Source organism: Oculina patagonica, chromosome 3 (genome assembly GCF_052425735.1).
Source record: "Oculina patagonica isolate OP01 chromosome 3, crgOcupat, whole genome shotgun sequence".
In the NCBI taxonomy this organism is placed as follows: Eukaryota; Metazoa; Cnidaria; class Anthozoa; order Scleractinia; family Oculinidae; genus Oculina; species Oculina patagonica.
In genome coordinates this window covers 29,708,505-29,716,707 of record NC_135760.1, presented here as the reverse complement: position 1 = coordinate 29,716,707, position 8,203 = coordinate 29,708,505, and positions in this window count along the sequence as shown.

Here is an 8,203-nt window from a genome sequence, read left to right as displayed (position 1 = left end):
TAAGTAATACGGCCGAACAATAATATTTTATCTAAACCCGAATTTTTTGTAGCAAAGATGACTAAAATTAAGTCTTCAATATTTCAAAGCGACATGCTACTTACCTTGAATCCTGATAAAGAATGTAGCCAAGGCGAAAAGCACTAGTCATCATCTTGAATGAAATCCTCTTGAAGTCTCAACTTCTGTGTTAAAACTTCCCTCATGAGCTTACTGTTATATCACATATCAATTAAACCAAAGCCTCGTTAGTGCCGCTTTATTTTCACAGATGTCCAACTTTCTGACCACTTATGTCGACTTTCATAATTACTTAGTCAATACAATTTTTTCGCGTTGAAAGAGATTAAAAGTTGTTCGTTTGTTTTGCCATTAACTTGTTGTAAGACTTTATATGATGTTTGAACAGACGCCACTTAAACGCAGCGCATAAATGAAAGATGATAAATCGCAATTAAACAAAGGTTAAAGGGGGCAACATGCTTGATCTTGATCTTGAACTTTTTTATCGTTTTGGGTCGATAATAAGTAATGAAGAGTACATAATCGGCCGGTGATTTCAATAGTGGCAGAGCGATACTTTAACGGGATTACACCTCTTGAAAGCAATTTTTTAACATACTGTTTACGCGGTAGAAGCGACTAATAGTTGTTCGTTTGTCTTGCTTTTAAGGAGTTTTGATGTAGTTTTTTTTTGCCCTAGGGTGGTCGTTTTGAAAATGAAAATTATCTAAGTACAACTTTATTTGCTTTTATCCCTCTGCAAAAAGACTCTAAAAACCAAGTAATTAAACAAACGATAGAAAGTTCGTAACATGTTTGATCTGTACTGGAGAGTGCTCATAACGTTAACTGTTTTTTATATATTGATCTTGATGATTACTTACTCTTTACACGTTTTTCGCTTTTAAAGCGACTAACATATTTTCGTTTGTTTTAATGTTAACTGCCATGTTAACTTATTCTACAGCTCCGTGATATGGCATTTGTGTAGAGGCTACTTTAACACACGCCCATAAATAAAAGACGATAAATCGCAAATATTAAAACAAACGATTAATAGGTTTCAACATGTTCGAACCGCAGCTAAAGCTCGATATTTTTTTCCGTTTCAGGTAAAAATTCTACGTGAACTATTATTTCAGTACATAGGCGGGTTTCTTAGATCGACACAACTTTTTACACACTGTTCATGCGATAATTGATATTGATTTTGTAGTCTTGTGTATGTGGAATCCGTGGCACTTTCCGCCATTTCGTTTTTCGTTTGATTCATTTGGTTGGTAAAACTGAATATCTCTTTATTTCATATTTTCCGTTTTCGATAGTTGGATTAATTTTTGATAATTTTATCCTGTGCTTTCTCCGTTTTTCATATTTCTTTTTCTGGTACCGTCTAATCCTTTATCCTTTAACCCTTTTCTTTATTCAAATTTCTATTTTCCCTTTATCAATATTTCGTTCTTCTTTTTATCCTTTTCCCTTTCCCTTTTTTTCTTTTTTCTCTATTCTTTTTTCTTTTCACCTTCTTCCTTTTTACTTTTTTCTTTTTTCTTTATTCTTTTTTCATTTTATCTTTTCCTTTCTTTCTTTTTTTATTTTCTCTCAATCGCATACCCAGTAACCTTTGCTTGCAAATCTCGCGCCATTTTTCGCCATTTCCATGTGAGCTTTATTTGGTGCCTAGTGGTCTTCATGATATGGCAGAACTTTGATGTGGAGAACTTTGTGCAAGTCCAAAGCGGAGAAAAAGTTGTTTAAGTAAAGCTCAATGATAGCACGATTACTTTGTTGTCCAAGGTGTTTAGCCTGCAGGCCGAAACGATCTATCTAATCTAATCATGACAGTGTGGTAATGCTCGATCCAGACACAATGGTTTTCAATGTGGCGGACATATTATCCTTTGTTACATACGAAGTACAAGGTCAGCAAATAAGTCGCAAGCCCGACCCCAACGACAAATTACCCGTACCCCTTTGAAATCGTTTTTCGTACCAATCATCTTACTTGGCCGCGGGCACAAGCGGCAAAAAGAGAGAAACCAGCTGCAGTAAGAAACAGTCGCTTCCATCGCAACCGGCATTTACTTTCAAGGCAAGCAGGGAACATGGGCAAACTGAAATCTATCAGATGTACGTCGAGCAAGTCACACGAATGGTGGAAGAGGAGGTTGGAGCACGTGTCATGCTGCTTGTCAACAAAGGTTTGAGAATAATCCCTTCTGAATCAACAATAGAAAAAAGGAGAAAAGAAAAAGAAATAAAGAAAAAAGAAAATAGGAAAAAGGTAAAACGAAAAACGGAATAAAGGAAAAAGGAAAATTGGAATAAAGAAAAACGAAAAACGAAAAAAGATAAATGAAAAATTGAAAAAGGAAAAAAGAAAAGGATAAAGCGGAACCAGAATAAAGAATATGGTAATTTAATAAAAAGGAAAGAGAAAAATGGATAAAGCACAAGATAAAATTATCAAAAACTTATCGCACTATCGAGAACGGAAAATATAAAATAAAGAGACATTCAGTTTTACGAACCAAATAAACCAAGCGGAAATCGAAATGGCGGAAAGTGCCACGGATTATGTGGCCAATAAAATAAGTAGATAAAAAAAAAAACTAAAAGTGAACCAAAAATGTACGTTTGTTTTGCTTTTAGCGAGTTGTCTAGCAAGTACAGCTTTAGTTGTTTTAAGACCTGCGTTTAAATGAATGATTCTAAAAACTCAGTAAACAAACCATTTAAATTGGTTTGGTGGGCTTGTTCAGTATTACTAAAAAAATCTAAATATTGTTAAATTTTTGTCCTTTGTAAAAGTTTTTCTTTTTCGTTTCCACCCACTCGAGCCTTGTTTGTTCTCTAATGTACCAAATTAATGAATACTAAAGTTGCCAAAAAATCGTCTTTCATCATCTTTCGATTCAACTAAAACCGAGTCACACATGTCAACTCTCCAACTCTCGGCCCTTTACGTCACAAAAACATTAGTAATGTACTAAAAAAACAAACACACATTTAGCTGCAATTTGGATTTCTTGAAAATTGATATTGAAAACAAAACTGACATGCATCTATTTTTGATAACTTTTTTTTTGGCAAGGGCTTGAATTGACAATTAATGCATGCTTGTGCTTGAGCTATGCCTAAGTTCACAGCTTTGTTAATCCGAAGAACGTTTCGCGCCGACCACGCGAAATACTTAACATGACACAATTACTTCAATTTGGATATTATGTATATTGTTGCCGGCTTCAGTGGTAACTATATTTTAAAGTTGTTATATCAAATGGTCAGAAATGACATTTTTTTTAATCGTGTATTTGGAAAGAAAGTAAAAGTCAACAAAATAAACATTGTTGGCAAACGCGCACAACTAAAGAGCTTATTTACACACTGAAAAGACATACATACAAACGCGCATTAAACTTTAGTTATTTTACAAATTTGTGTTAACAAATACAGCCGTACACCTTTTAATTCCATGTTTCAATATGGGAATGACGGGAGACGAGATCTAAGCGTTTTAAAAGCGTTCTTTTCGACTTTAACCACATGCGCTTCTTTCTTTTTTGCACTTGAGCAATTCATGTGGGCAAGTCATGAAAATTAAAAACTGACTAACCCTGCAAGCTAGAATGTCTGCTTGATATTCCAATTATAGTGGAAGGTGGGAGATTCATCTAGACTATAAAATGTTAGGGCACAAAGAACGAATTCTATGAGCATATACTCGATTTAAAATGACTGTTCTCTCCTTTATTCAATATGTAAAATTGATCATGAGTCATTCCGATTAAACTTGAGTTCTTGTACAGGCAGTTTTCTCTTAAAGCCGGCTATAGCACTTTCACAACTTGAGGTAACTTCTGGCATTCAGACTTAACTTGATTTATTTAAGAAAGGTCATCAAAGTATATACTCGATTTAAGCTGATGACTGTTCTCTCAGTATGTTATATTGAGTCATTCCGATTAAACTTGAGTTCTTGTACATGCTTTTAATACTTTTAATTTACACGACCCCTCAAGCTTGTCAGCTTTTATCTACATCGTGTTCTTAATAAAGGCAACTTACTTACTTACTTACTTAAAGGCAGTTTTCTTTTAAAGCCGGCTCTAGCACTTTCACAAATTGAGGTAACTTATGGCATTCAAACTTAACTTGATTTATTTAAGCAAGGTCTTTAAAGAACGACACGTAATTTCGGAAGAGAAACACAAGGGAAACAAAAAAAAAGGAAAAAAACAAACTTGGAGGAATATATACTGTACTTGGCAACAAAAATAATATAAAAACCATACTAACATGCATATGTGGGCTCGCTGTCGTTGTCTGAGGGTGCTAAAGGGTATTTTCGTGATCCGTGATCGGCCCCTTTTTTCCCGTGAAATGTGAAATCGCTATTTTTTTTCTCGTGAATCGTGATTTCTATAGTAGCCGTGAACCGTGATTATTATTATGTTTTTTTGTCATTTTCAACATCCGTCATTACGTACTGAAGACAAAACGAGAGAGAGAGGCGGACGAATAGTGAAAACCTCAAACAAGGCTCTGCTTTGATGCAACGTTTCAAAATGTAACGGCATGCTACTTATGTCAGAAAAACCTTTTTTCGAGAAGCGTGAAATGCCATTATTATTTTTCGTGAATTGTGAAAGGGCCGATTTATTTTTCGTGAAACGTGATCTATACCCTCCCTTTTACCACCTTCTTGTCTGCAACAGAGCGTAAAACCGTGATGAAAATGGAACTTTTTTAAATGTGTGCTTGAGTGGTACATCACGTCAGTACTGTCAAACTTGAAATGGTTTTTCGCGAAAAAGCAACATGATCAACAAAAACGATTACCTTATTACATGAAATTTTCGCGACACGTTAATTTCGCGATTTTGAGGTGCGCATATTTCGCGACACTTAAATTTCGCGATTTTGCGTAAGGTTTGCATTTTGAATCACTTTAATTCCGCGTTTTTGATCAAAGGATCAATGACGTCAAAATTAGCAAAAATGCGAGAGCAGGACTAAATCTCGGCAATAGCCACAACAGAGCAGCTCTCACAATGTCTCCAAGTAGGTTATGCTTGTACGTGAGTTATTGTTCTTGAGTCAATGGACCACAACATCCATTTACATTGAAAACTCCTTCCTTCAGTGGGCAGTGTAAACTTATTTTTTCTTTATTGATTATTGACATAATGAGTCACTTAATTTTCCGTCATGTTATGTTAGCGACACTTATTGTTCGCGTCACTATAATTTCGCGATTTTTTTGGAATCGCGAAATTCGCGAAATTAACGTGTCGCGAAAATTTCATGTAATAAGGTACTTAGATCTCTAAGTATTACCGACTGGCAAACCAGTCAAGTCGTTTTTCAAAATTTTATGAGAAATTGTATAATTCTAATAAGTAATTTCTTGGATATAGATTTTGTTATGAAATTTAGCGATATAAAATCACGACGTTTCGACCTCTCCGAGGTCATTTTCAAGTGCGAATAAAAATATAAAATTAGCATAAATATATTAAAATAGTAAAATGATGACATTGCGCAGTTTTTTAGAATTTTGAAGAAGTGTCAGAGCAAGTTTGACTGCCTTATTTATGAAATGTTTTTTATCAAAGAACTGAAACCAACTCTGAACAAACAATGCGATTCCATCCGCGCAAAACTATTTGTTTAGGTCGGTTTTTCTTTTTAATTACTCTTATTGTTTCTGTATTTTTAAGTTTTTTTAACCCTTTTTAACTTCATTAATATTTTGTCACTTATTTTTACATATTTTATCGCTTTTCAGCGTTCGTGGCAATTTTGCCTATTTTACTATTTTAATATATTTATGCTAATTTTATATTTTTATTCGCACTTGAAAATGACCTCGGAGAGGTCGAAACGTCGTGATTTTATATCGCTAAATTTCATAACAAAATTGTATAATTCCTGCTAGAAAAGCTGAATATATTTTTTTATTATTCGTAGGCGGTGAATGGTAGAAGAGCGCGCACAAGGAATGTCTCATTTACGGTGGCGGGCTGGAAGCGGTGCACGGTATCTACCAGCACTACCACATTTTATCAGTTGACGCGACGATCGATGGTGGTATAAAACGAATGCCAACTGATCCTTGTGAACATGTTGTGGTAGATGATTGTCTTGAGTTAACTAATTAGTTTTCAACTCAAAAACGAACACGGTAACCTCTTTTATTTAGATTGTGATCAGCTTTTTGCGAAGATACTGTAAAAAAAAATCTTCATGAAGGTTTTAGAGCAAGTTAAATTTTCGAAAATTTAAGAGTAAAAAAAAAAACAAAGAAATAGTGCCCCCGGTCAAAAGTCAAATTCGCTCATAAAATAATAAATAAATAAATATGTGTTTATAGTGGTCATGCACTTAGCTTCATATTTCAACGAGATAGCTAGTTTACAGGCATGCCACTGAAACAGAGGAAACGACGACAAATAGTAAAGATTAAAACAAACGATTAATAGGTTTCAACATGTTCGAACCGCCGCTAAAGTTAGATATTTTTTTCCGTTTCAGGTAAAAATTCTACGTGAACTATTTTTTTCAGTACATAGGCGGGTTTCTTAGATCGACACAACTTTTTACACGCTGTTTATGCGATAATTGATATTGATTTTGTAGTCTTGTGCATGTGGCCAATAAAATGAGGAAACATCAAAAACCATCAAAAAAAAGAAGCAAAAGTTGTAAGATTGTCTTGCTTTTAGCAAGTTGTCATAGTAAGTACAGCTTTATTTGTTTAAAGACTTCTGCGTGAAATGAAAGATTCTTAAAGCAAAGTAAACAAACCATTTAAAGATCGCCATAGGTTTGATCTACGGCTCATAAAATAACAATTTTTTTTCATAAAAACACTATTGTTTTCGTACACGGCTTTTAAAATGGTTGCATACTTCGCAAGGTAAACTGCCGATTTAAAACCTGATAGAAATTTTAGCAAGTTTAAAAAACCATAGGTACGCGGGCTATGATTTTGATTTTAATGAAAATCTAATTTTTTATTGAAGTTATTGAAACACTCCATATACTATCTAAAGGAACACTTGTATAAGCACGCGAAATCAAACAAGTATCCAAAATCAGTTGTGTTTGAGGGTAATCGCTGGTCTACCATTTTAACCGTCTTTACATACAAGCGAGTTAAACACTTGGCAACGGCTGACTGTCTCTATCTCCTTTTTGGGTGTCCAAAAATTCGTTTTGGTGGGCAAAAAAACTGAAAATATTTATAACTTTCTTTTTTTTTTCTTTGTTAATAACGAAAAAGTAATAGTTTTTACGTGTGAATGCATGAACGAGTATAGTGGGGAAGTTTAGCCTTCCATCCTTCCATCGATGCGTTGTAAACATTATGCAAACTAGGTAACGCATTCACGAGTGGCTCATAGACCCCTTTGATTTTTTTCGTTTCTACCCACCCAAGGCTTGTTTGTTGACTTCGTTATAAAAAACAGAAACAATCTTATGATTCAACTAAAACCGAGACACACATGTAAGTGTCTATACTTCAATTTTGGTTCCAGCTCTCGGCTCTTCACATTGCATATACCTTTTGTTACTTGGCCAATTGATATCGGAAAGAATAGTTAAAAAACTAGGAGGCTAACAAACTAAAATTAACTACGACAAATGTGGTTGGTGGCTGAAGTAAAACACTGTTAACAAACCTCAAGGGCAAAATATTACAAACGAAAAAAAACATTGATATCTACGAAGAAAACAAACATACATTAAGCTGCTATTTATTTTTTTAATTATTATTTAGAACTTGTTGGCAAGGGCTTGAATTGAAAATTATATTAATGCACGCATGTGCTCGAGTTATGCCTAAGTAAATCTCTACTGGGTCTTGCATTAAGAGTTCTTGCTCTCAGTTCCACTGACTCAGTGAAGGTTTCGCGCGGACCACATAAAATCTTTAACATGACATAAATACTACAACTTGAATAAGCTTGGCGAAACATCAAATTTTGTATTGCTGCCGGCTTCAGTGTTAACTATATTGCAATATTAATGTATCAAATGTTCTGACCATTTAAGTTCAGATGACATGTTTTTTTTTAATTGTGTGCCTGGATAGTCCAGTCCCTGAACTCTCTCTTCCGCGCGCCCTTTATAGGGGTTGAACCCAGGCGCGCAAAGAGAGTTGCTGCAATTTACCACTGATGAAGGGCTAAGC